The 21,917-nt window shown below is 41.9% G+C and overlaps 1 long non-coding RNA gene across 4 annotated transcripts in view; it reads right to left on the reverse strand.

Annotated features, from left to right (window-relative positions):
* Positions 1 to 7,231, reverse strand: part of LOC106509046 — a 29,184-nt gene extending 21,953 nt beyond the window's left edge. For all 4 annotated transcript variants that reach the window (XR_001306261.2, XR_002345831.1, XR_002345830.1 and 1 more), the window contains exon 1: positions 6,938 to 7,231. This is a non-coding gene — a long non-coding RNA (uncharacterized LOC106509046). The remainder of the gene's footprint in view (positions 1 to 6,937) is intronic.

The following is a 21,917-nucleotide window of genomic DNA, read 5'->3' on the forward strand; positions in this document are numbered from 1 at the left end:
TTTTCGAAGGATTAACTAATTTTCTTAGAGGTATACAGCTATAATGGGAGTTCCTATTGTGGCTCAACAGTAACATAAACCCAGCCACTATCCATGAGGATGCAGGTTCGATCCCTGGCCCTGATCAGTAGGTTAAGGATCCAGAGTTTCTATGAGCTGTGGTGTAGGTTGCAGACGTGCCTCAGATCTGGTGTTGCTATGGCTGTGGTATAGGCTGGCAGCTATAGCTCCAATTCAATCCTTAGCCTGGGAACTTCCATATGCTTTGGTGCTGCCGAGAAGAAGAAGAAGGAGTAGGAGGAGGAGAAGGAGACGAAGAAGACGAAGACGAAGAAAAAGACGATGACGAAGAAGAAGGAGACGAAGAAGACAAAGACGAAGAAGAAGACGAAGACGACGAAGAAGACAAAGACGAAGAAGACGAAGAAGAAGACAACAAAGAAGATGACGAAGACGATGAAGAAGAAGACGAAGAAGAAGATGACGAAGAAGAAGACGAAGAAGACGAAGACGACGAAGAAGAAGATGAAGAAGACGACGAAGAAGACGACAAAGAAGATGAAGAAGACAAAGACGAAGACAACGAAGACAATGAAGAAGACGACGACGATGACGAAGAAGAAGAAGCATATAGCTATCAAGTGGATTTACATCTTAGATTAGATCTGCTGAGCACCTCAATGAGTAACGACTTCTGTAGAATTGGCCAGTTTTGGCCAGTGAACACCCTCTGAGGACCCATGTGTTGGTGAACTACTCTTCCCTCTCACCTCCATACACCCCCACCCCACTGCCCACCAGTGGGGTTAAATGTCATAGATCTTGACCTCATAGAATGGAAGGGCTTTCAGAAACACAGAGGAAATAGGAAGAACAGGCCCTAGATTCTATTTTCATTTTCCTTGACTCTACAACAAAGGACCCATTTCTTTGTCTACTATGTTGCATCTCTGTTGCATGGATGGCAAAGACCATGTGCTATTTTTTCTTTTTTTTTTTTTTCTTTTTGGCCACACTAGTGTGGAAGTTCATTTTGGCATATTTTAGATTCCACATATAAATGATATCATATAGTATTAGTCTTTCTCTTTCTGACTTACCTCCCTTAGTATGAGAATCTGTAGCTGTATTCGTGTTGCTGCAAATGGCATTATTTTGGCTGAAATAGTTGTTTTATTCTTTTTATGGCTGAGTAGTATACATGTACATCTTCTTAATCCATTCATCTGTCAACGGACATTTAGGTTGTTTACATGTCTTGGCTATTGTGACTAATGCCACAATAAACACAGGGATGCATGTATCTTTTTAAATTATAGTTTTATCTGGATATGTGACCAGGAGTGGGATTTCTGGATCACAGGGTAATTCTATTTTAGTTTTCTGAGGAGTATGGCAGTTCCCCTGGTAACTAACTTTCTACTTTCTGTCTCTATGATTTTGACTGTTTTAGGGACCTCATGTAAGTGCAACATAAAAAAGATTTGTCCTTTAGTGATCAGCTTATCTCTCACTCAGCATGTTTTCAGAGTTCATCCATGGTGTATCTAGTGACAGAATTTCATTTCTTTTTAAGGCTGAGTAATATTCCACTGAATGGACAGACCATATTTTGTATATCCATTCATCCACTGACAAACATTTGGGTTACTTCCTGTTATGAACATAAGTGTACCTGTTTCAGTACACAACAATACCTGTTTGAATCCTTTCTTTCAAAGATTTTGCACATACACTCAGAAGTGGAATTGCTAGATCATATGGTAATCCTATTTTTAACTTTTTGAGGATCTTTTACACTGTTTTCCACAGTGGCAGTACTATTTTACATTACAACCAGCAATACACATAGGTTCCAATTTCTGTACATTCCCACCAACACTTTTTATTTTTATTTTTATTATCATGGCATCCGAATGGGTATGAAGTGGTACCTCATTTTGGTTTTGAGTTTCATTTCCTTGACAATGAATGATTTCACACTGTTTATGTGCTTGTTGGCCATCTGCATATTTTCTTTGGAGAAATGTCTATTCACGTTCTTTGCCCATTTTTAAAATCAGGTTGTCTTGCCCTTGGGTTAAAGGAGTTTTATATATATACATTTTTTTATATTCTGGATATTAATCCCTTATAAGGTATATAATTTGCAAATATTTTCTCCCATTCTCCAGGTTTTCTTTCCAGTTTTTTTAGTAGTGTCCTTTTTTTGGACAAGTTTTTAATTTTGATCAAGTCTAATTTATCTTTTCTCTTTTATTGCTTATGCTTTTGGTGTCACATCTAAGAATCAACTGCCAAATCCAAAGTCATGAATATTTACTCCTATATTTTCTTCAAGAGATTTATGGTTTAGCCTTTATATTTAGATCATTGAGTCGCTTTGAGTTAATTTTGTATATGGTGGGAAGTAGGAGTCTAAATTCATTCTTTTGCATGTGGATATCCAGTTGTCCCTGGACCTTTTTTCTGAAGAGACCTTTTTTCTCCATTGAACAATCTTGGCACCCTTGATGAAAAGCACTTGGTCACAGATATGTGCTTATTTCTGGATTCCTAAGCCCATTAAGTTGATCAATATGTCCATCCTTATACCAATACCACACTGTTTTGATTACTGTTGCTTTGTAGTAGGTTTTGAAGTAATAAAATGTGAGTCCTCCAGCTTTGCTCCTCTTTTTCAAGGTTGCCTTAGCTCTTCAGGATCCTTTGCAATGCTGCTGGAATCCTATTAGGGACTGCATTTGAATTTGTATTTAGTTTGTCATCTTAATAATATGGGTCTTTCAATCCATGATATGCAATCTACTTCAATTTATTTAAGTCTTCCTCAATTTCTTTCTGCAATGTTTTGGAGTCTGCAGTGTACAAGTCTATTTTATCCTTGGTTAAATTTATTCTTAATTCTTATATTCTTTTTATGCTAATTTGTAAATGAAATTGTTTTCTCAAATTATTTTTTGAATTGTTTACTGGTAGTGTATAGAAATACAACTGGTTTCTGTGTGTGGTCTTATACCCTGCAACTGTGATGAATTTGCTTATTATCTGTTAGAGTTTTTCTGTGTTTGTGGATTCTTTAGGGTTTTAAATACAGGATCATGTAATCTGCAGTAGAAACAGTTTTACTTCTTCCTTTCCAATTTGGATATCTTTTAATTCTTTTTTTTCTTGTCTAGTTGCTCTGGCTAGAACTTCCAATATAACACTGAATAGCAGAGAGGAAAACAAGCATCCTTGACTTGTTCCATATCTTCAGGACAAAGCTCTGTCTTTTCAGCTATTAAAAAAAAAAAAAAACTTCATTTTTTCTTTTCTAATTATCTATAATATTCATTAGCACTTTAATCATCTTTGTACCAGCTTTTTACTTATCCAGTATACAGGTTTTGATTTAGAAAAAGTGTTGTCTTCCTCTTATTCTGGTTTATAAATATTTGTAAACAACGGTCCCATCTCTACTTCCTGAGCCTTGCAGTATGAGATGGCATGCCTCACACAGATCCTGCTCATCATGTGTTATGAACTTGCTGTGACAGAGGCCACAGCAGCAAGTTGGCCCCAGTTCATATTCTAAATAACTAAGTATTGATAAGTGTCATAGTTAAAGAGTTCCACCCATCTGAATACCACCTAATTATTTTCCACCCAAATTTTCATCTCTCAGATCAGTGACATCTTCCAAACACAGATATTTTAGTGAAAAGTTGAGCTATAAATTTAGTCAGTTCTGTTTCTCTTATTCATGCCTTCCAAATTTTCTTTGGCACAAATTGCCAAAATTGCAGTGTTTAGAACATGCTGGGATCTTTTATTGCCTGGCTCTTATCACAAATGTCTGCCCCCAAACATGCTTATGAAGGGCATTCCCAAGGAACAAATTAATGTTGCTCTAACCCTCCCCAGATCTGGTACATCTGTTTTGGATTCCATTGTAATTTTAAAATGTTAGGGTAGGCAATGTTCTGGTGCAGTGAAATTGCCAGGGGACTCCATGAAGCCCCAAACGATGCCAAACAGTTTGAAATAACATGTCAGTGAGCTTGGAAAGACCTACTTTTAGAATATAAATGGAGTGAAAGACACTTCACTCACTCAGAGTCAAGTCCAACAAATGAGGCAAAAAATAACCATCAAAGATTATGAGGGCAATAGAGCATTAGAGAGCTTACAGCCAAGCACCCCCAAGAACTATTGTATTACAATGAAAAGCTTTATAGGCATTGCATGCCCAGTCTGTGCTGTGTGGTTTGCTAGAAGCTTTGCATACATTATCACAACTTTAAGAGGTGGATATCCTTAACCTTTCTTACTAATGAGGAAACAGGCTCAGTTATAAATAATTTGTCTGAAGTCACGGACCTATTAGGTTTGGGGATTAGGTTTGGGGTCTTATGGCAACATCTTTCCTCCTTCTCCTATCCCAGGGGTCAGCAAACTAGGTGTGAAGGCAAATCTAGCCCACCACTGCTTTCTGTAGTTAAACTTTCCAGTTAAACTTTTACTGGAACACAGCCAAGCCTACTCATTCAGTCATGGTGTGTGAGACTTCTGTGCTGTGGGGAAGTTGAATAGTTGAAACAGGCAATGTTGTCCACAAAGCCTAAACTATTTACTATCTGGCCCTTTTCATAAAAACCCTTTGCAGGCCCTGCCCTGTGCAAGGAGACCTGTTTTTACTTCTGAGGTTCTCCTACATTTACCTCGTCCTCATCCAATAGGATTCGTGGAAAAGGCTAATATGTGCAAAGACAGAGGTTCTCTCACCCCAAAAGCAGACAGAAACAGGCTTGAGAGGGTCATTTCTTCATGCAGTTTAGTCACCATCACCGAGGAGCAATTTCTGGTTCACGTGGCACGTCTTCAATTCCCCCAAGGGTGCTGCCCAGTGACCCCAATCTCATCACAGCCACCCTCAGGTGACCTGTCGTCAGGGCCACATTCACAGTGGGAGCAACTAGACTGAAGGCAGGCTCATAGCACTAGGCAATTCTGTCCTGTCATACCTCCCTTTCCACCAATGTCTCCATGACCAGAAAGCATGGCCACCTGCCTTAGACACTCAGGGCCACTCCTGCATCTGGGTGGACAGTGGACTTGAACAGGCAGGGCCTAAACACATGCTTTATTTAAGGGTCACTTGCTCCCTGGCTTTGTTCTGGTAGCAACTCACTGCTGGTGTGTAGGACCATTTACACATGAGTTTGGAGACCAGCAGTCTGGAGATTTATGGCACTTAGTAGTTAGAAGAGGAAGCTGTAAAGTGCCTGACAGAGCAGCTCTAAAAATTAAGACTTCTGCTTCCTGAATCTACAGTCTGAAAATCCTTAAATCCTGCCTCCTGGCTTAGCTTTCCTCTTTCTGCACCAAGCTTATTCACGCAAAATACAGGGGAAAAAAGAACAGGATGAATTTAATGCAATCTTGTTTCAGAACCTTCCTTATTCTTCGTTCTTGAAATGCAGGAGACAACTCCAGTTTCCTGGGAAGTTTATCAAGAAGCCATCTGAGAGGGAAGAAGTCAGGTGTCTGGAGAGCAGTCCAGCACCTTCACAGGCTGTGGACTTGCTTTGTAAGTCTGTTATTTTCACCAGGAGAGATCAAGGGTCATGCTTTGTCTTTGCCATGGATTTGCTGTCTAACTTGGGCCATGTATAAATTCTTTCCATCTTGGTCTTGCACGTTGGAGCACTTAATGGAGGAACTTTTATAAATCAAGGAGCATTAAGTCAAACCTACGACAGACACAGTTCCCTTTCTTTCTTCACCTTTGCCCTTCTCCTCCCCTACACTAACCTTGCAAAGGGCAAAGAAGTAATAAAGTATAAACTGGGGGGTGTAAGGCTCTGACGAGCAAAGGGGCATTTATTGAGAGACATCATTGGCTAGTCAGCTTCATTAATCATTGTCTAACCTGATTTTCTGAAGCACAGAGGACACTGCTGTGGAAGATTGTTATTTTCCGGAGTGGGAGGAAATATTATAGTTTTTGCTGGCTTACTTCTGCTGAGTTGGGCTCCCTCTAGACTTTTTCAGTGTTCAAGGGTGGACATGTAGAAGCAGGTAATTGTCATCTGCCCTTCAGTTCAGACTGATAAATGGGCTCATTGAAAGCAACATGACATCTGAATGGAGAGAAAGTAAAACAGAAAAACCCAAACCACATGCAATACAAATTATTGATATACTGCCTTTGGTGTATCTTGTGGTTCTCTCATTTTGAGTGCATCTGATATTGTGGGAATTCAAAACATTTCAGAGAAGTGATGGCGCTCCATAAAGCCCAAAGTCATGAAGCTCTGGAAACTGTCCAACTTCCCCCTCCCGACCTGACATTCATCACTTCCTTTCCCTGCCCACGTGTTCTGATACTTCATAACCCAAGGCTTTCCTTCAAAAAAACAGAACCAGAAGAATAAACCTTGGAGTTATAACTCGGATGTGTCTCCACCAGGTGGCAGTGGTGCCTAATTCACACGATCCCGGCTCTGGGGCTAAATTCCATGGTGGGCAGGCCCCCGCCCCCGCCCTTGCCAGGAGTTCATACATCTCGGCACAGGCTTCACAACAGATTTAAGAGGATGAGGCTCCGGAGTGCAGCGACTTGTTTGAAGTCACGGGGCTCACCCGGGGAGATTCAGGATGCAGCCTAGCCTGTAGCTGTGGAGGTTCAGCCTCTGAAGTCCGGCCTGTCCCTCGCGCACACCTTCTGCCTGAACCCAAGTTCTCACCAGGAACTCTAGACGGGCTGTGAATCTCGGAACTTGCTCTCCCCTGCCTAAGGGACTCAGTTTCCCGTCCTTTCTGTTTGGTAACAGGACCTGTTGGCACACGACCGTGACCCCCGCTTTCGCAAACAATTAGGTACTAAGTCAGAGGTGAACTCCCCTGTTATTGAACCTAGTCTTACCCTGCACTACTTTCCCCCAGAACTCACCTTAAGCACAAACGCCCACACACCTCCTGTTCCACCTGCATATTTGTCCACACTGGGCTTATCCTAAGAAATGACTCATCCACTTCCTTCTGCGCCTTGGTGCACCGCTTCTCCACCTAGTCGCGGGGCAGGGAGGGCCCCAGGCCAGCTCTGCATCCACCCAATCTACTCGGGCGATCGGGTAGGTCTCTAGCACTCACTGGGTTGAAGTACTGGGCCTCAGCCTCTCGCCTCTGCTCCACGCTCCTCGCACAGCTTGCTGATTGGAGATCGTGGGATGTGACCAACGCCAACCAGTCATGCGGCCGGAGGTCACTTGCTGCTGGGCAGTCACGTGGCTGCAGGCCACTAGTCACGTGGCTTCAGGGAGCACAGTAGATAAGTGTGGCGCTTGCCTCCAACCCTTCCGAGCAGCAGTCACTTGTTTGCCTTTGTCTCAAAGATTTTTTTCACTCTAGTTTTTCCCAGGAAGCCCAGAGCAGAGACGGGGTGAACAGGGTGATACTGCCCAGCAGGTTCGAATGAGCCGAGGAGTGTGTTAGTGCTATATGTTATAAACAAAGCTTGTTAGTGGCTGGGATGACAGGTACATGAAGGAGGTGTAATGTGAAGGCTGGCAGTACTCTCTGATGTACAGGTGGAGGAGGGCCGTGGGGGAAGGAATGGATTTGTAACTTTAAAAAAGCTAAAGCCCCTCTTGGGGTGGTTCTCTCTTTGCACCACACTTAGTATACACTTTAACCCCTTATTAACCCTCGCTTCACATACAAAATTCAGGTCACATGATGAACCAGGGAGGCATGTCAGGAGGGATAGCTTTGTGGGGCGGGGCCACATCACGGGGCCATGTGATCTCAGAAGATGGCTCTGGAGGCCAGAACCGAGGGAGCCAACCCAACGATGCCCAGTTCACTCGCTGCTACTAAGTGCTTGGAATCCCATGTTATGTAATGTAGCAACAAGAATATGTTCTGTTTAGGAGTTCCCTTAAACTGCGTACAATAATTTTTTTTTATATATGTTGCCATATTGTAACTGAATACAATGTGAATTTGGTTTTTGTTCTTTTGGTTTTGTGGGTTTTTTTTTTTTTTTTTGTAATAAATGTGTTTCTATTCACATACCCTTAAAAAAAAGTTTTTGACGTTCCTGCATTTTGGTGTTCTCAGAGTCTTGGACATCGATTAGCCGCAGGCTTTTCTTAGATTTTCCTTTGCCATCTTACATTGAAAACAATGCCTTAAAAGGGAGCCAGCAGAGATTTGGTAAGACCAGTTTCATCTCAGATTTAACCCCCCTCAAGCAACAGGGGAAGTGGGCCCCCCTTAATGGGCAGAAGCCTGCAGTGTGACTTACTTTAGTAAGTCCAGACTGTCCTTTACCAAAAAGCAATCCATCCTCCTCCTCGAGTTCTGACCACAGCTGTCCTGAGACCACAGCGCATAGTTTGTGAAGTGAAGAGAAAAGAAGACAGCCAGGGTGAATGGCTGTGATCTTATCTAAACATTTCAACTCTGGGCCTTATCAGCTCCAGACCTCCAAGTTCACTGTGCTGCAGAGATGGCTCTTTAAATAGTTTCGCACAGAAGGCGAGATTTTCTAAAAGTGAAGTCCCGTTGAAGAGGACCCAAGCAGGGAAGGAAATTTAAATTCCAGTCCACTAAGCAACCTTTTGAAAAGAAGCCCTCTTTCCCCAGCCTGCTCCTTTTCGGGAGCAGCCTCCTCAAACCTGCTGAAGGCTCCTCTCCCACCTTCTTGCTGGAGGTACTGGATGCCTGGGGTCGGGGTGGAGTCCCATCTATAATCCTGAGAGGGCCCTAGCCATGTGTTCCTAAAATCACACAGTTTTTAAAAGTTGCAAAGTAAGGGCTTTTTTATTTTTAATTGTTTAACTTAGAGTTTCTTCCTCTGCACAAATTGTAACAGTCCCAAGTTCCACAAAACCTGGATCTGAGCCTGCTCTCCTTTAAAAAAAAAAAAAAAAAAAAAAGCGTACAGTTCAGTGAATACACCCCATGATAATTAACTAGGGTACAGGAAGAAACCATTATAATTTCTTTATCTTTCTCTTTTTTTAATCAAATATGTAGCTCAAACTTTACTAACGCTGTGCAGAGTGATCCCTCCTCCTCTCACCCCCCTCTGACAAGCACGGACACCCCTGAAGAGAGAGTGAATGCCCACAGTGTAAGGTGGGAGCAGGAGGTGCTCACTGGCTGTTTTCGTTCAGCATTTGGTATATGTGTATAGTTTACATGTTCTTTCTCACTATTTGCACTCAAAACACAAGTTGGAGTGAGAACAAAAAAAAAATATGTTTTTAGAGTTCCTTAGTTCCTTAACGCTACAGCAAATTAAGGATCTGGTGTTGCCTCTGGAGCAGCTCAGGTCCCTGCCAAGGCTCAGATTCAATCCTCAGCCCAGCACAATGGGTTAAGGATCCAGCATTGCTGCACTTGTGAAGTAGGTCACAGTTGTGGCTTGGATTGGATCCCTGGCCTGGGAACTTCCACATGCCATGGATGCAGCCAAAATATATATGTATTTTTAAAGTTAAGATGAATAGCTTTAAAATATTGCTTATCTCACCCTTTAACATTTGTGTGTTAATAGTAAATAAAGTGTATTACTACAGTAATTGTACACATCTATGTGGAATCAATAAGTTATTTGAGCTTGTGCTTATTTTTTTTAATCTGATAGAGGTGCACCATCGAAGTTTGGAAATTATAGCTTTAAAGTATTAACAGTACCATCTCCACGCAGAAGAAACAGAACTGGGGCAGGGAGAGTATAAAATTACTTTTTCATAGATGTGCCTGAATAGTGAATGCAGCTCTGACCCTTAGAGTCTGTTTGGATTCACCAGCCACTCTTAGAATGCAGAGCTGCCCAGGAGAGGGATCACAAGCTGGGTCAGCAGTGGGTCATTCATACCTTAGTATGAATGATTCCAACCACTTCCTTGTCTACAAGCAGTCAGACACCATTGAAGATGAAAGATGAGAAGAATGAAAGAAAAGGAATCAATTTGTTGATTTTGGATGGTGGGGATTTGATCTGAAAGTGCAAATTCCACTGGATACAACTCTGGGGGGCTGGAGGAGGGGGAAGAGAATTGCAGAAGAGGAAGAAGAGCAAGAGCTCTGAAGACCAAGTTTCTTCGCAGTCTTCCCTGGTGCCCACGCTATACTGACCCATCCAGCCTGCGCCCAGACCATCTGGGGGTCTCATTATGTAATATTCTGTTTCAATTACCTCCATAAACATTGATACTTGGGGTCTGCCTTCCAGATAAATGTGGGCTCCCAGAAGCAGCACAGAAGTCCTGCATCAGACTGCACACCTTGACTCTGAGTTTGGAAACATAGCTCCCCCACTCATGGGGATTTTGGGGGTTCTGATGAGGTACACATCTGAATTAGAAAGCTCTAGAACATGAGAGCCTTAAAAGCATTCAGAGACAGTGTGAAGCCATATTTCACAGTCACGGAATTTGGCTCAAGAAGACTGCCCAAGGTGGAGGAGGACCTGGTGCAAGACTTTGAGTCCCCGTGTCATCCTCTGCTGCTCTCCAGGGCCCTCAATAGGGCGCCTTAACTTCCCAAGATTTCTGTTTCTGGATTACATGTATCATTTGGGAAAACGCATGTGCAAACACTTGCCCCCTGAACATAATCATATTAGCACTGAATAAATGCTTCTTCTCCTAATCTTTGGCCCAAATTGTGAGCTGATTGGGTGCCATCCTGATCCTAAAAGTGGCATAGAGTGTACAAGCCTGTTTGTGCTTATTATAGAATCTCCTTGTAATAAAAGTGGTCTCCTATTCTTTCCTTAGAAGCAGAAATATATAACCTTTAGTTTCTCCTTTTTTATTTATTTATTTTTTTGTTTGTTTTATGGCTGTACCCACGGCATATGGAAATTCCTGGGCTAAGGGTCGAATCAGAGCTACAGCTACAGCCTATGCCACAGCCACAGCAACACCAGATCTTTAACCCACTGATAGTGTCCAGGGATCGAACCCGCATCCTCAAAGAGACAACGTCAGGTCCTTAACACACAGAGCCACAACGGGAACCCCCTAGTTTCTCCTTTTATAAACTGCTGATATTTAAAGACTTTGGAATAAGAGACAAATCTATCTAAAGTTGGCCCTTAAAGCCAGACCGCATTCTTATAAGTTGCTGGGTTTATAAGGAAACAGAGCTGTACTGTGCTTGCAGAGAATGCCAGCTGTACCGGGGGCATGGTGAAGCCTGCAGCAGTGGAATCACACCTCCACACCTGGCTGGTGCTCATAAGGGCCCTGCCTTCCAAGTGAGGCTGCTGGAGTCCACCCTCCAGAGCCAATGCAACTACTATTGGAACAGACACCCACAGCTTTAAATATGGCTCATGTTTTGGTCTTTTGTTGCAATAGTGCTACATTTCTTTAGGTGTGGCTTTTTTTGTTTTTGTTTGTTTGTTTGTTGTTTTTGTTTGGAGTTTAGTAAGCTTACTTAAAACAACTTTAGCAGTACAGGTAAATGTCATTCATGTTACATTTGGTTGTGTATTCTGCTGGATATATCACAATGGCAGTCACATAATCATTCATAGACTTTTTTTGCATTTTGATTAATGTTCTGTGAAGGATACAGTCCTGTCTTTGTTACTGTGACACTTTCTTTTCCTGTTGTGGGTTTCGTTTTGTTTTGGCACTTTCCACCCCTAATATGAGCAAAGAGTAGGTGCTCCTGAACATTCGCTCAACGAAATAGCTTGAAATACTGGAACCACCTAGATGCCTAACAATTGGAGCATTTCAAGGAAGCATTTGAATTGAATGCCTAACAATTCAAGCATTTCAATCATTCAATCATTTTCCAAAGTTTATTTTCAAAGATTTTTAAGGGCCAAGAAAATTGCTCCTTTTGATAGCTTTAGGTTTGTGCAAATCAAAAGTAATATAAAGGTACAGGCAAAATGCTAAAAAGAAATACACCAAAATGTTCACAGTAGTTATTGCTGGAGTGGAGAGTTATAGTTTGATGTTTACTTAAAATGAGCATGAATTCATTTTAGAATTAGAAAAAATAGTGTTTGTTTTCTTTTTAAGTTGTTTCAGAATACTTATGGTTAAGTTACTGGAAAAAGTACCTCTGAGAAACAAAACTGGGTTTAAAAACAAGGATTTCAATAAAATAACATTTTAAATGTTTGTTTAAAGAGAATTGTGATCAGGTGAATGGGTAGTAAATAGTGACATATCTATCCAAGAGAGAAACAGATGAAGGAAAGAAACGTATATTCATAGGGATAAAACCTGCAGGAAAATATTGAGGTGAAAATATACACCATTCATAAAATAAAGTCAATATATAATATGACTTCTATAAGATTTAAAACACATAAAATATATATGGGAAGAGAAGGGAAATAGGTGAGGGAAGTAGAGAGGTACAACTTCCAATGACAAAATGAGTCACGGGTATGAAATGGACAGAGTGAGAAATGCAGTCAATGATCGTGTAATATCTTTGTGTGGTGATGGATGGTAACCAGACTTACCATGATGGTCAGTTTGAAATGTACAGAAATATCAAATCACTATGCCATGCACCAGGAACTAACATAGTGCTGTAGGTCAACTCTACTTTAAAACCAAATGAGCAAGGGACGTGTGCAACTTTATCCCCATGCAGTACAGTGGAAAAATAAATAAATAAATAAATAAAAATTAAAACCAAAAAAAACCCCAAAAAGCAAACAAACAGACTCAGGGAAAAAGAGATCAGATATGTGATTACCAGAGGCAGGGAGTTGGGGAGAGGACTAAAGAAAAGAAATTAAAAAGAAAATAATATTTATTGCTTGAGTCACATGCGTATATAATAAAGATATGAAATCTCTTGGGATAGAACATGATGGAAAATAGTATGAGGAAAAGTATGTGTATATACATGTATGACTGGGTCACTATGCTGTACAGCAGAAATTGACAAAACACTGTAAATAAACTGTAATAAAAAAAAAATAGGAGTTCCCTTCGTGGCGCAGTGGTTAACGAATCCGACTAGGAACCATGAGGTTTCGGGTTCGGTCCCTGCCCTTGCTCAGTGGGTTAACGATCCGGCGTTGCCGTGAGCTGTGGTGTAGGTTGCAGACGCGGCTCGGATCCCGCGTTGCTGTGGCTCTGGCGTAGGCCAGTGGCTACAGCTCCGATTCAACCCCTAGCCTGGGAACCTCCATATATGGGAGCAGCCCTAGAAAAGGCAAAAGGACCAAAAAAAAAAAAAAAAAAAAAAAAAAATTTTAAAAATTAAACAAATAAAGACAGTTACATGAAAAAATATATTTATAAATATTATGGAGGCAAAGAGCTCTAAATTCACAAGAATGGTTGCTTTCGTTGGGGGAGGGGATGTGATTGAAGAAAGAAATGGGGGCTTTGTTTTTTAAAGCTGAGTGGTGGATATACAGTCTTATTATATAATTCTTTGTGCTTTTGGGTATGTCTATAATATTTTATAATAAAATTCCAAAATGTCACAACAAATTTTGAAAGAAAATGAAAGAAAATATGAAAGGAATCCTATTAATTTTTTCAAAAATAAGGATTCTTTTGTAAATAGGCATAATATATTTTCACCAGTTTATAAATTCTGATTCTCCAGTTCCTCCTGTGATACAGTGGGTTAAAAATCTGACTGCTCAGGTTGCTGCAGAGATGAGGGTTTGATCCCCACCTGGTGCAGTGGGTTAAGGGATCCAGCATTGCCTCAGATGTGGCCTAGGATGCAGCTGTGGCTTGGATTCAATCCCTGGCCTGGGAACTTCCATATGCTGAGGATGCAGCCAGGAAAAAAAAAAAAAGTTCAGGATTGAGTTTCTGTTGAGGCTCAGTGGGTTAAGAACTCCAGCTAGTATCCATGAGGATGCAAGTTAAATCCATGGCCTCACTCAGTGGGTTAAGGATCTGCAGTTGCCATGAGCTGTGGTGTAGGTCACAGACACAGCTCCAATTTGACCCCTAGCCTGGGAACTTCCATATGCCATGGGTGCAGCCCTAAAAGGAGGGGAAAAAAAAAGTTCAGATTCTCAGAGATAGAGAGCCTCCCTCCTTCTCTTCCTCCCTTCCTCTCTTCCTCCCTGTTTTCACTTCTTTTAAGGAATTCTTTTTAACAGAGATGCTTTTATTTACAAACCTAGAAATATCATACAAACCAACAAATAAGCTAATATTTTGTCCCTTGGTGTTTTAGTTGTACCTTACATGTTTATAAGAACTTTTAGGATTTGCGTAGTGCTTCAAGTTAGTAGTCATTTATATTTCATTCGTGTGGATTTCTAACTTGGCAGGCTCTGAGAAAGCAAACAAGTATAAGAAATATCCTTCTCTTGCTTCCTTGGGTTATGATTGATTTCATTTTTCAAGATCAGCAATTTGAGAAAACAAATGAACTGCACTAGCTTACATGTTTCAAATAACCTAAACTGTGTCTGCTCTGTCTCTCCGTGTAGAAGAGGCAGCAGGCCATCCTCAGAGAGTGGCCCTGCCTTGGGAACACTGTAGCGAGGGCGCAGTGCCTTCCCTCTGGAGCATCATGTAGGGGACAGGGGGGCAGGGCTCTTCGCAGGGACACAACCGGCTCCATTCTCTTTGCAGCGTGCTCACTGTCTCATAACTCCATTGTTGTCTCATGTTAGGAGAAAAGAATCATTGCTTATATAGAGACAGTATATTTATCTGACAGATATTGGTGCTAGAAGAACAAGAAAGATAGGAGCCTTGACCTAGTGCAGGAACGAAGCCAGTCACTAAGCTCCTTACTGATCCGCAAGTAATCTTCTCACCTAATTTTAGCCGAAAGGTTCAGCCTCCACAACCACCGCCCCTCCTTCTTACTCAAGAAATCATTTCTCCCTCCACATGCCTGTGAGGCGGTCCAATAGAAGGAAAATTGCTGAAAGCCCGGGAGAATGACCCGGATTGTCTTGCTGACAGGGAGGGGCTGGGGTCCAGACCCAGAAATCTGAGGGTAGGTGCTGGACCATCCCCAAGGTGTCCCTGTGCCCAGGAACCCCTCTTGGGGAAGGTCCACGTCCCCTGCTGTGTTCTCCCTGCTGGAGATCGTTCGAGCACACCCAATCGTGCACACTCAAACACACTCTTGAATCTACACACATCCCATCTCACATTCACATCCACGTGCACACACTCACACTCCTGCATTCACACACATCCAGTCTCACATTCATTCACACTCATGCACATTCACACACTCTCCCGCACACACGTAAGCACACTCACGCTTGCACGCATAGCCCCTCCATCCTCGGCCCCAAGAGTCTGGAACAAAGGATGAGACTTGATTTCCACATCTCATGGTTGAGAACGGACCCACTTAAGTTGTGTTTACAAAAGTTAAGAGCTGAGCCAAAGAAATGGTCCAGACAGAAAACCTACCACAGGGAACAGGATCCTTCCGACCCAGATTCCGCAGGAGAAGAGGAGCAGGGAGGGGGCCAAACAGCAGTTTCTTTCTCTGTCCCCCCTAACTGGGAAGTGTCTCCACAAGCACAGGCTGAACCTGGCCACCGAGGACACCTTAATTTTCTTGAAAATGGATATTGATCATGTCAGAAGGCATCACCAGGCAGTAATTCAACTCAATGGTCAAAAAGGCTGAAGCGATTGGACTCCTGTGTGCAAAGCGCATTCCTTGCTCTCAGATTGGAAGGTCAAATTAAAACTGGTCATCCAGGAGTCAGCTTCACGGCCCAGGTTTACAACCCAGACTCCTGTCACATGGTTGCAGAGGTCAACAACAGCAAATAAGTGCTCTGTAGTTTGGAGGAAAAGCAAGAACAAATATTACTTTAAGAACTAGAATTAGGAGTTCCCGTCGTGGCGCAGTGGTTAACGAATCCGACTAGGAACCATGAGGTTGCGGGTTCGATCCCTGCCCTTGCTCAGTGGGTTAACGATCCGGCGTTGCCGTGAGCTGTGGTGTAGGTCACAGACACGGCTCGGATCCCGCGTTGCTGTGGCTCTGGCGTAGGCCGGTGGCTACAGCTCCGATTAACCCCTAGCCTGGGAACCTCCATATGCCACGGGAGTGGCCCAAGAAATGGCAAAAAGACAAAAAAAAAAAAAAAAAAAGAACTAGAATTAAATTGCAAATACCAGGGACATGATTCCTATATCTAAAACCCATGTTATATTTAAACCCATAATTGGGTATGGCATGAATGTGGATTATTTTAACTTTATTATTTTTTAAGTCTCATTTGCAGGTGGCAAAGGATAATTATTGTGCAAGATAACTTGATCTTCTTGTTTATATTCAAGAACTAACTCGGATTAAAGTGATCTTTTAAAAGGGCTTGAATAGCAGAATAACTCAGTACTGGTGTCAGTTTGTCTTATTTCAATAATAGTCGCTATGGAAACAAATCACTGACCTATTTCTTTTCATACCCCCAAGTAAACAATAGGGTTTCCACTTTTCTTCGTATCCTGTTCCCTTTGGACAGGAGTTTCTGGTACAGGATGTTTCTAAAGTGCTTTTTACTGAAACCTATAGTTCTGAACTCCATGCTTATTTTAGTTATTATAAACATTCTCAGCCACATCATGGATTTCTACCATGGAAGGCGCCCAGGATGCTCAGCTTCATCCCTCAGAATCCTGGGCCCCCTTGGCAGGCGCTCCCTCGCCATTGCTCAGAGGTGGAGACTTTGCTGCAGGAGGCAGAGGCTGGGCCAGCATGCCCACATAGACTGCATGAAATGCCTGGTGTAATAAGTCAGCAGAGTTCCACATTAGTGTCTTTTCTCTCCATGCCGATCTTTGACTACAAACAGGAAAGTCACAGAAGGTCATTTTCCACACAAAGCTGCTGATTCAGGAAAGAACAAATGAAATATTAACATGTGCGTGCTCCCTTCCTTGTCCTCAACCCACATCCTAAATCCATTTTATATTTGGCTGAAGCCAGAAGTTGCTAAATATAGAAGTTGCTCTCTCCCCAGCACTCACAAGTGCCCCTGCTGGGCTGTCTCTGCAGCCACAGGCTGTAGTCACAGCAAAGAGAGGCACATCAGCCCTGTACCACGGACCACCCTTCATCTCCAAGGACACACTCTTGTGGAAATATCAGGAGGAAGTTTACCATGTTTAACTTTATTTATGGCCCGCTATTTTTATGACCTGTAAATCCCTCCTCTTCATTTGTTTATTGTGTGAGATGGAAAAATTACAGACATAATAAAAGGGGGAAAAGGCACACATACAAAATAAGTAAAAAAAAAAAAAAAAAAAAAGACACCAGTGACACATACTCCGAATGGTGCCGGACACAGCTGCAGAACTTTCCAAAAGAGCAGTAAAGAAGAGAAAACCACCAACCCTCTGTGTGTAACATACTTCAAATAATGAGAGTAAAATGGTCATGGTGATTAATTTCTCTGATGTGACAAATTTATTTTTTAATGGGATAAGTTCTGACCTAATATGGTTGGGCTCCAAATGTGCTGCACATATCTTGGGAAAGCTTTTTAAGGTTTCATGACAAACATTCCTTTTTTTATCTTTATGCTCTAACAGTGCCGCGATATTCCAAACGACCAGGTCAAAATGATACCAAAGTAGTTGTTTGGAAAGTGGGGAAAACATAACATGACAACTTGGTGGCGTGCTTGCAAACAGGGTTCCCATCCTCCAGGTCTTTCTTCATCTTTGCCCTTTCCACTGTGACACTGCAGCTCCTCCCCTTAGGAGGCAGAGTCGATCTTCACCCTTCAAATCTGGGCTGGCCCTTCAGCTCTCTCTGACCATCGAATATGGGGTAGTGATGATCTGATAGCCCTGAGTATATAAGCCTCATGAGGTCTTAGATATTTCCACTCTCTTAGGGCCTCTGCCATGAAAACAAGCCTCAGAGTGTATGCTGCAGGGTGCGGGCACAGGAGAGCTGACCCATAGCTGACCACAGAGACACAAGAGAACTCAACTCAGAAAATCATCTTCGTAGAGCCCAGTCTAAATTGCTGATCCACAGAAATATAGCAATATATATGACTCTTTTTTAAGCTACTAAGTGTGTGACTACTTTGTTACCCAGCAATAGCAACACCCTCATCCCTACTGTTATGCAAAAAACCCTAGTCAGAGAATCGGGAGACCTGGATCCTGGTCCTGACTCTGAGATTTTTAGCCATATGACCTTCAACAATCCCATTACTTTTCTGGGCATCAATTTCTTTGGTGATATTTTGCATACAAGATACTTCTAGCTGGAACATCTGTTTGAAAGAAACAGAGAAACTTAATTCTCATACACTTTGGTGTGAATGCCTATAAGAGGTGCATCTAATAAATCTAGTAACCTTACAAATATGCCACTTCACTCAGCAATTTCAATTCTTTGTCCTGCTATGGAAGTAAACACATGGATATACTAGTATTTATGTTCAAGGGTGTCTAGTATAGGATTATTTGCATTGCAAAAATCAAGAAATAACTTGCATGCCTATCAAGGAAAACGGCTGGGCAAATAGGAGTATATTCATACCATAATGTATTATGCAGCTATTTAAAGAACTCTCTGGAAGAATCTTTCATGACATATTTTTTAAAGTAAGATAAGTGAGTTTTGGGGTATAATACCATTTGTACCATTTTTAAAATAAAATTTTAAAAACTTTATGAGTATGTAGTTTTTATATAATTGTTCGGCCACCAGGAATGGTTCAGAAGGGTACAGACCAGGCTGATTGTCTAGATTGGAGGCAGCACTTTATAACGGCAAAAATGTTGAAATGACCTCAGGGTTTAGATTTAAGAGTTTAGTTAATTTAATTCTGGCACATTCATACACAGGCAGACCTTGAAGATAAACTGTGGGTTCAGTTCTTGATACCCTAATAAAGCAAATATTGCAATTAAGTAATTCACATGAATTTTTTTGACTTCCCAGTGCATGTAAAGGTTATGTTTGCACTGTACTGTGGTCCATTTAGTGTGCAATAGCACTATTTTAAAAGCAATGTACATACCTTAATTTAAAAATACTTTATTGCTAAAAATTTCTGTCACCTCAGCCTTCAGTGTATTGTCTTTTTGAATAGTAATATCAAACATCACTCATTAATGCCAGATCACCACAACAATCATAATAATAGTGAAAAAGTTTGAAATATTGTGAGAATTAGCAAAATCTGGCACAGAGATACAAAATGAGCAAATGCTGTTAAAAATAGCATTGATAGACTTAGTGGACACAAGGTTGCCGCAAACCTTCAGTCTGTTAAAAACAGGATATCTGCTGAGGGCAATAATGCAAAGCACAATAAAACAGGCTCTGCCTGTGCTGAAATAGTACTCAACTGTTAATAATAGCGGTATAAAATACATGAAAATAATTATATATCATGTATTAAAAATAATATTAACAAACACGACATAATACCAAGGGAAATAAAATGCATGATCTCATGCAATATGAAACTCTTTAAGATAGATACACACCAAATATCCACCAGTAATTTTTAATGTTCATGAGCCTATGAGCCTTCAAATTTTTCTAAATTAACATGTATAAAAGGGGGAAGAGATGGGGCAGAGGCAGAGATGTTTAGCAATTCAAAAGAGTTGAGTAAGTTCCCATCCTGGCTCAGTGATTAACAAACCCAACTAGTATACATGAGGACTCAGTTTTGATCCCTGGCCTCTCTCGATGAGTTAAAGATCTGGCATTGCTGTGATCTGTGTTGTAGGTCACAGACATGCCTTGGATCTCGAGTTGCTGTGGCTGTGGTGTAGGCCAGCAGCAATAGCTCCAATTCAATGCCTAGCCTGGGAACCTTCATATGCCACGGGTGTGGCCCTAAAAAGACAAAAAAGACAAAAAAAAAGGGTTGAGTAAAATAGACAGAAAGAACCAGAGGAGACTGGATCCTTCATAAACTCAATGACATCTCTGAATAATAGGGAGCTGAGAGAACTTTGTTTTTCGTTTTTCTGTTTTTTTGGGTTTTTTTTTTGTTTGTTTGTTTGTTTGTCTTTTTGCCTTTTCTAGGGCCGCTCCCAAGGCATATGGAGGTTCTCAGGCTAGGGGTCGAATCGGAGCTGTAGCCACCGGCCTACACCAGAGCCACAGCAACTCGGGATCCGAGCCAAGTCTGCGACCTACAACACAGCTCACGGCAACGCCAGATCCTCGACCCACTGAGCAAGGCCTGGGATCGAACCTGCAACCTCATGGTTCCTAGTCGGACTCGTCAACCACTGCACCACGACGGGCACTCCAAGGAGCTGAGAGTACTTTGAACTGGAAATGGAGGCTTGAGATACTTAGTTTAGGGAGATGGGTGACTGGCGATCTCAAATGCCTTTGGCTCATACAAAGTGATGAGAATGAATGAGATAATTAATATCCATAAAGTGCTTTAACATCCTCAGGAAAGGCTGCTGTGTAGGATGACATTGTCTTGCTCAAGTCAGATGGGTCCATACAACCTTTTTCTAATCCACCCCCTTCAAAGATCACCAGCTTATTTCCCAGTGAGTCAGTGTGGTTTTTGATATTTCAAACAGGGAAACCTTGATCAGAGAAAGATGTTATGTTTCTTTTTACTGTAAATTTTGTAAATTAAAAGAAGAAATTTTTACCTTCTGAGGGTGCATTGGTACTTGGATAGATGTTTTTCATGAAAATATCAAGCTTAAAGGACCCTGGACAAAACAAGGATTTCTAATGAAGATTAAAGATTTAGCACAGATTGAGAATGAACGTAACTTCATTCAAGTGCGCAGGAGGAGGACTGAAAGGTGGCCAACCTCTCTCCGTCGCAGCTTCTGCCCTCCCCTGTCTAAGAGCCAGCCACCAAGCAACTCTCCTAGAGCCTGGAACTTCCACAAAGATTGAGTACCTGGACAGGAAACTCCCTGATATTTTGGCTGCATCAGCCGCAGGACAAGTTATAATGAAAAGGAACATTTCTGGGAGCACCTAGCCCTCAGGCAAAATGCACCACTCATTGCCTTTCCCTGTCTGGCCTCGGAATTAATTTAGAGAACCTCAGCTAAAGCCGTAGTCAGAACAGGCCTGTAGGAGGAGCTCTCACGCCTGCCATCATCATCAATTACTCCAGATAGGAGGAGGCACAAAGTCTAGCCTGGGACAGGAAGGCGCCTCCCTTTACCATCCAGAGGAAGAAGACATCTCTCCACTGCATCACAGCCCAGCCAATCAGAAACTGTAGCAGCCTAACCAATGGGAAGCCTCCACGCTTTGGACCCCGCAATGGACTCTGTGGGTATACCAGCTCCTCTTAACTCCCCCTTTACCCTATAAAAGCAAGTTCCCCTTCCTCGTTCCCTGACTTGCCTGTGGTCCGCCATAGCTCATATATCCTGAATTGCAGTTCTTCTGGCTATTCACAAGTAAGCTCACTTTTGCTGATAAAAATAACTGCCTATTATATTGTTGAAGTTGAAAACCTATTCCTTAGTCTTTGGCAGATCCTATAAAGAATAACATGCATCTACAGTCCAATTTAGTGCATTACAATTTGTCGTTTGTTTGTTTTAGTCTTGGGGAAAAAAAATCATGGTTTATTCTACTTAGACCCATCCCAAGTGTTAGCACCTTGAAAACATTCCAAGTGCAAAACACATCATTTCAAGACTTGAAGCCATTGGATCAAGTTTGGACACTTGTTTGCTCCCTTATTCCCCTGCGTGACTGAGTAGCTGCCAGGTCTGTGGGTTCGAGTCATCAGTGTGTAATTTCCCAGGAATAAAAGGCAGACGTCTAGGGTTGCTTTTTTCCCCTCTAATGTTGTAACTTGTCCCTCAGTCACGTCACTCTTGCTCATTCGAGCGTTGATCCTGGCTCTCTTGTTTTAATATTTTATACATATATTTCATCAATGTGCGCGTCAGGGCACCATGACAATTGCTATAGGAATGAATTCCTGCCATGAA

Source organism: Sus scrofa, chromosome 1 (genome assembly GCF_000003025.6).
Source record: "Sus scrofa isolate TJ Tabasco breed Duroc chromosome 1, Sscrofa11.1, whole genome shotgun sequence".
Taxonomy (NCBI): Eukaryota; Metazoa; Chordata; class Mammalia; order Artiodactyla; family Suidae; genus Sus; species Sus scrofa.